Source organism: Corylus avellana, chromosome 1 (genome assembly GCF_965113065.1).
Source record: "Corylus avellana chromosome 1, dhCorAvel1.hap1.2, whole genome shotgun sequence".
Lineage (NCBI taxonomy): Eukaryota > Viridiplantae > Streptophyta > Magnoliopsida > Fagales > Betulaceae > Corylus > Corylus avellana.
Window position 1 is genome coordinate 10,258,743 of NC_142490.1, and position 7,487 is coordinate 10,266,229.

The following is a 7,487-nucleotide window of genomic DNA, read 5'->3' on the forward strand; positions in this document are numbered from 1 at the left end:
ATGAAGAAGAGTGGGTCATGGTTGATGTGAGAGTCTGTTGTAAAGAGACGCACAACAAGTCTTCGTCAAAATGTTTGTGCCACACGAATCACGATTAGTAGATCTGTTTGGTTTTGAATTGGCATGCTCTCTGTCAAGACTAGCCTTATCCCTTGATTATTGATTTTCAGGTTCAACACCATCATCTGATCCAATAGGACCAATACACCAATTAAAGCCACAAACACCAATCTAGTTATTATCCTAGAAAGAACTAAACTCTAACCTTGACCCAGAGCATATAACCACATTACAAACAATGGTAGCTCCTTTGATTTTGCTCTAAACAATTTGAGGATTCGTCTCCTGTCAAATGCCATACACCACAACCACAAACATAAATGAAAGGTACCTTCCCAGCTAAACATAATGGGAGGAGTTTTACTCTTTGCATTTAAAAAACAAATAACTAGAAAAATAAGAAGGCACATATCATCCAGGAAGCATTTAGAAAGTGACCATAAATACTTAACAATACCTTAATTAGTAAGAAGGCGACTCCATAAAGCCAACCAAATAAGAAAGCAATGGTGGGGTATATCAATTCTTTGTACTAATAATATGTTTTTCCCGAAATAGAGGTTCTAATCAATTTTAGCTGCAATTTCTCTATTTGTAATAAAAATACAAATTGTCAGATAAACATGAATGCTGGAGATGAAGTATATCTCTATGACTTCTAGAAATGAATCTTAAATTACCTTAAATTTTCTCCCTCACACGTTGTCTTAAATAATTAAATTATTTTTAATCTTTGTCTCACTCGACAAATATGCATTTTTACCTTCTCTTGATTTACTTTTCTTTTTGAACAAAGATGCCTTTGAGACCGGATACCTCTCTTAATGATATTCTCTAATAATATGTTTGACTGTAGTCCCTTTCTCACTTGATATTCTTTTCATTGCATATATTCTTTTCTTGATTAAACTCTAATTTAATTAAGATATGTTATGTTCTAACCTTATGAAGTAATTAATTAGATTTTACCTGTCATCATTAATTAAAAGTTACAATTTTTTTAGGGGTTTTTATTTCTTAAAATGGGGTCTTTTAATGCATTTTTTAGGGCACTTAATTTCTTAAGACTTTGATGCTACTTGATAAGGGCCTTTATTTCTTGGGTTGGTTCTTCCACTTCGATCTTTGACTATTCAAGTTTCCTCTTATGCCTTTGACTCATACATACTAAGAACTGAACATGTTAATTTTATGCTTAAAATGTTCTACCAGAATAACAAAAGCTAAAAATGACCAGATAAGAAAAAATTTATGAAGTTGCAACAATCAAGGACTAAAAATTGTGAAAGAGACAAATTCTATCTGCCTTCTTGCCACATCGTTTAACAGTTTCAAGAAGTGTAGTAGAGAGTAGTAGTGTTCTTTAGTAGGTAATGTATCAATTTTAGAACATGCCATAGTTTTTCCTTTCACTCTTTTTTTGTTTTTAATGGACAATCCTTCAAAAACAAAGTCACTTTGTTTACCCATTTTTAAAAGGCAAATTCTGAAGCACCCCCTCACACAAAATGAGGCGCCCCCCTCACACGAAATGAGTACAACTCGACTTTGCCCTAACGTAACCCTAAAAAATTGTTTAAATACAAAGAAACTCAAACCATTTTTTATTTTTTTATTTTTTGTGAGTAAAGAAACTCAAACCTTAAACATGATAGAGATACCACTTAGTCTAAAACTTTTATTTTTAATTTTTTTATATGACGGGAAACCTCGACAAGGTAGGACCCTTCAAACCAACCCTTGTAGAGTAAACTTCAGACCTGTGCACCGTTGTGTGGCCCCAAGGGGGAGCTTGCTAGATACTCTCTAAGAGTACTAGCAGCAGATGCCCTATATGGCATTCCCTTCCTTATGTTTAGGAAAAATTTCAAAAAAAATCACAAAAACCTACTCACATCAAATTCCTTACATTTAAAAAATCCTCAATGGTTGGTACAGTGTTTTCCAATTTGTAGGAAACCAAAAGTAGTTCCCTATACACTATTTTAATATAAACATTTCTTTTTCATCTTTCATCTTTCCTCTTTTTGTCTTTCATTGAAGATTATGTTGAAATTTTGTAAAAAATGTGAGGGAAAATAAGAAACTTATATTTTGTAAAGAAATAATATTTTACTGTATAAGGAAAGGAAATAGAAGTTTTTGTGAATTACATTTTAACATGAAAGCAAAAAGTAGTTTTATTTCCAAAACTTAGGAAAAATCAAAGGAAAGCTGACCGTAAGCATCAACCACTAGGCCAACCCCTTAAGGTTACTAAGTTTGCTGCATGCTTACTAAGAGTTTGTTTGGAATTACATTTGAAAAATAGAACTTTTAAGAAAAAAAAAATGCTTTTGAACAAAAACTTCATTTTTAAAATTTTGCCTAAAGTGCATTTTAATAATTTTTAGGCATTTTAAACTCTTAAAAGCACTTTTAATTTTTCAATGGGTTAAATACCTTATCCACCCCTAGGGTTTTACAACTTTCTTTTGGTCGTTAGGATTTACTTTTGATTACAAGAGGTCCTTGTGGTTTGCTTAAAGACCAAAATAGTCCTTCCATCCATCTGCCGTTAGTAGACTTAACGAAAATTCACGTCATTGACTTAAGGACCAATTACATTTTGATACAGGTTCTAATTGCCAAATCATCAAATATGACTAGATTTTCAAACTAGATTCACACTGAAAGTTGGTTCCTAAGTCAGTAACGTGAATTTCCGTTAAATTTACTAACAGCATATAAATGAAAGGACCATATTAGTTTGTAGGCAAACCACATGAACCTCTTTGATCAAAAATAAACCCAAAAAGTTAAAAAATAAAAAATTGTGAAACCCCAAAAGTAAAAAAGGTATTTAACCTTTCTTTTATGAAACAAATACATTTTTCTTCAAAAAATTTAAAAATACTTTTAAATCCCTCAAACGTAATATCAATCCTGCCTCAATTCTAAAACTTTTTACCGGACAAAATTCTAGCATTAACCTATGCCATTACAGTACCAAGTACCGCTAGAATAATTTGTTGTGTAGGTGCAATGCAATGATTACAAGCATAACAAACAGGGCTGCCACTACCATTAAATCATAACAAAGAAAAGTGTTTGTTGCACACTACACACGGCAAAAAACGTCAAATACGTGGATAGGAAGGCAACAAAGTACATGAGGATTATTAACTACTACATTAAATGTTGTCAAATTTAGTTCTGACCATTTCCAACTGTGATTTTGTCCCATACGGACGTGTAGTGTATTCTTCGCACGAAAGAAATATCATCACTCACAACCCAAACATGAGATAAGTTATACCGAGCATGATTTCATTTTGAAGGGAGAAAACCAAGGATGAGAGGAAAAATTAAAAAAAAAGGCTTTAAAAAACAAAGCATTTGTCATTAAGCATGGAGTAAAGCTTTTCAATGGTCCCAAATATAGAAGGCTCACACATGACACAACCATATTACATTACATTACACATTCATTTTTACTTTTGAAGCATCCCTTCTCAAGAATACTTTATTATTTCACGCATGCGCCTGATCATCATTTAAATAATACAAATAATAATAAAAACTGGTGGTGGTTTGCATAACCTCTACAGCAACATAAACGAAATCCAAGCATTTCGTAAATCTGAAATAGTCTGGAAAAATGCCAAAAAGAAGGGTTCACCATTCTCCCAGATCTGTTGTCTTCCTTTTCTATGAGCACAACTTTTCAGTGTGAAAATGGAACTCGCTAATAACAAACACGTCGATTATAGAATAATCATGCTACTTTTATTTTGTGTACCATCGAATTATAATTCTTCTAAATCGAATTAAACAAGAGAATGGTATCCACTTTGGTATTTGGAAGAAAAAGAAAATGGTATGTAGCATACACATATACATGCTATAGACGTAATATCCTCACTCTCCTGACTAAGTGGTAGGGTTCTGATATGACACTGACACAACACGATTTTAATCGGCAGGAAGAAAAGATGTCACAGAACATATATTATATAAAATGCATAATTAAAAATGGATACATCGATCTGATAGAAACATGCACACACGTGTATGTTGATTTTTCTAGTCTTTTCTGGTTCCAAAAATAGACATGTTAGGGTTATGATGAAGTCCAAGATACCATGTACACAGCAGCAGGATGTCTTATTCAGATCAGCAGCTAGCTAATGAGTTTGTAATATATACACAAATAAGTGATCAAGGAAAACTAGTGTTAAAAATTACGACCAAAATCCAGAAACAAGGAATATCCTTTTAAGGAGCTTCATGTCACCACATCTGTCCGTCCATCCATCCAAGGCCACCCCAATGGCGTTAGCAAAAGAGAAAGGCAAAAGGCAAGCAGTGCTGATGTTAAGCAGGTAACATATTACAGAAAAAACATAAAGGAGAAGAGAGAGAGAGAGAAATGGGGGGGGGGGGAGAGGGACAAACAAATGAAAGAAAGTAAAGGTAGAAGAAAAGAAAAAGTAAGAAGGAACGCATGCCAGGAATAACAGAAACTAAGAGAAATATACTATACTTACAGTGATTTCTCATGCTTACCTTTTGCTTTTTCTCCATGAGATTTGAAGGGTGTTTGGAATCTCTATTGGGTCCCCAATTAGGAAGGAGTGAGGCTGTCAGAGCATGACCTAGTTAGGGTTAGTATATATATATATCCCTAACCAAAGCTAGATCATGCTGGCAGCTTCACTTTTTCCTTTGGGAACATCTCTTGCATGCTTCTACAAAAAGAATAGGTCAACTCCCTCTCCCACCAGAAGAATCACAAAAAAATGAGAAAGTAGATAATTCTAGAACCAAGGCCAAGACTCGACAGAAGGAAAAGGGCCTGATTTCCTCAACTTCTATAAAACAAAAAGAGAGAGAGAGAGCAAAAGAACCCACAAAGAGAAACATGCACATGCATGGATCATCAAAGAATTCTTTATCTTTTCCCCCCTTCTTTTAATTTATTTATTTGTTGTGCATCCCAGAAAGAATATTAACAATTTCAAAAGACGCACAACTTTAGAGGTTAAGTAGCTGCTATATATTATAAAGCAAAGCTAAGTTTAGAACAAATTCAGAGAAGAGAGGTAGTAATATCTCACAACCCATTACTCAAAAAGCATAGAAACAAATAGAGACACGAAGATAAGCATATGAGAGGAGGCCGCATGGTATATCACTACTCTTTTGCAAAAAGCCAGAGATGATAGTCATATTTATACAAGGGGATCTGAGACAGATGTTAAAGAGGCAGATAAAGAGAATAATAAAGACATATAACCCCCCCACCCCCCACCTTGTGAAACAGTGAAATAAAGAGGCAACATCATGTGGGCTGGCCAAGAAAGAGAGAAAGAGAGAAGGGAGAACAGCTAAGAAGCAGCTATAGGAAATAGACGTAATGAGAGGATATTAGGGTCACAGGTGGTAGAAATGTAGAGCGGCCTGGCAGGGAAGAGTGGGGGGGAGACTGCCCCCTCTGAAGTCTGAATAGAGAAAAAGTGTAGGGTCGTACCCCAAAAATCAAAATAAATAAATAAATAAATAAAGACAACTGTTCCTCCCGAGGGCCAGAAAAAGAGCACTGCCTGATCTGCCTTGCAATATGCAATTATTGGGTTAAACAAACTTTCTTTACAACTTCAATGCATTTTTGGATTCCAGTGAGTGTGATCAAATTCAGTTGTCAATTCATGTTGCGGGTTGATTTTAATGCTAGCTAGCTGCATGCTTCCCGTCCATCGAGAAACTGTAACCAATCTATCTATAATAAGCTGTATCAAATTTTGATCAGATCATCATATCCGTTGGATCAAGGCTTTTTGGACTCATTGCCTGTTTTCTCCTAATCTCACGCGCTTCCTTTTAAAGCCCAACTAGTTTACACGGTCTCTGTGACTCAAAACCTCGCCAGCCTAAATAGTAGACCTGCGAGATATGGACAAGAGTAGGCTGACACTGTAATGGGCCATAAATTAATCCTCAGGTTTCCTTCAAAATCCATTGTACTTCACCTTCAACCCTAATTTCCAAATGCCACTAGAAAAAATATATTAACAATTGTAAAGTACGTAATATTAATTACTAACCTGTGCTGAGTGAATATATCCCCACTAAATTATTGCAAGACACGAAAGCCGAAGACCACCCAAAAAAAAAAATGGAGAATGTTAATTTTTTTGTGTTTATTTAATTTTAAGTAGATATTATTTTTTAAAAATTGAGTCAGAGTAATAAGAAACCCAAAAGGTTAGTTTTTTTTTTTTTTTTTTCCTTAGAAAATAATATATATCTACTTATGGTCAAAAGAAAATACTAAGAGTACACTAACATTTTCAAAAAAAAAAAAAATCATAGGACCTTATTTTAAGATTAGTTTTGTAGAGTCACAACTATATGTGTTTATAGGGGGGGAGAGAGAAAATGCAATACCCAGAAATAATAATATAAAATAAAAATATTTAATCCGACTCGGTTCAAGTTTTAGAATAAAACTTGCAATTTTAAAATATCTCAAACATTTTTTTCAAAAAAAAAAAAAAAAATCCCGAAACAGTTTTAATATTTTTAATTCTAGTCCAACCTTGGAAGTTACCCTAGAACATTCGAAGATGTGGTGCCCCAAGATTTAAAAACTCGAAAAGAAATACATCCATTGGAAAAAAATCGTTTTATTAAACATTTTCATATATGCAACTGTTACCTGCAATTGTTTTAAAACCCTTTTTATTTGAGAAACAACAAAAAAAAAATTAACTTTTGGCTTTTGGTTGAACGTTTGATTGATGGGGGACCACCGAACATTCGACTTTAGTCCCTAACACAAATGTTCGAGGCTAGAACACACCAAATATTCGACCTGCAACTCTAGAATCATTGGGTAATAGTACACCGAACGTTCGAGCATAGTACTGAACATTCGATGACAGTTTGGAAAGCAATTTTAACTCATTATCCATCTTCTCAGCTTTTTGTACGCCTGTAACGTCCTAGTTAAATCAATTAATTGGTAATTGACTTCATAGTTCGCCTCTTAACCTTATTCCTCTCGGAACAAGACTCAGAGATCTCATCCTTTCCGAAGAGAGACTGCAGTGGAAGACTTTGACTAAGGAACAGAGATAATAATAATTTAAAACCACAATCATAACAACTATGGTGAAACTTAAGAGTATCATAACATAGATAGGTCTCTAAATGTATCAGTCAGAGATTAGTCATCAAAATATATTACACGTCACCATTAATTGTTCTGAATAAACTAAGGCCTATATTTAACTAAATAAAACATAGAGATGATCTCGATCATCTCTAGACAAATAGATCTGTTAGCGTCCTACATTGAATTGAGCCATACAAGGTCCAAGTTCTCAAAAATGATCCTGAGCAAATCCTTCATAATGACTAGGTGTCTCTTGAAAAATTCATCA

The 7,487-nt window shown here is 34.0% G+C and overlaps 1 long non-coding RNA gene across 1 annotated transcript; it reads right to left on the reverse strand.

Moving 5' to 3' along the window:
• Positions 1-3,869: 3,869 nt before the first annotated feature.
• Positions 3,870-5,492, reverse strand: LOC132171915 (uncharacterized). The gene is made up of 2 exons (XR_009439095.2): positions 5,354-5,492; positions 3,870-4,790 (listed from the first exon to the last, which is right to left on the reverse strand). It is a non-coding gene; the product is annotated as an uncharacterized LOC132171915 (long non-coding RNA).
• Positions 5,493-7,487: the final 1,995 nt, after the last annotated feature.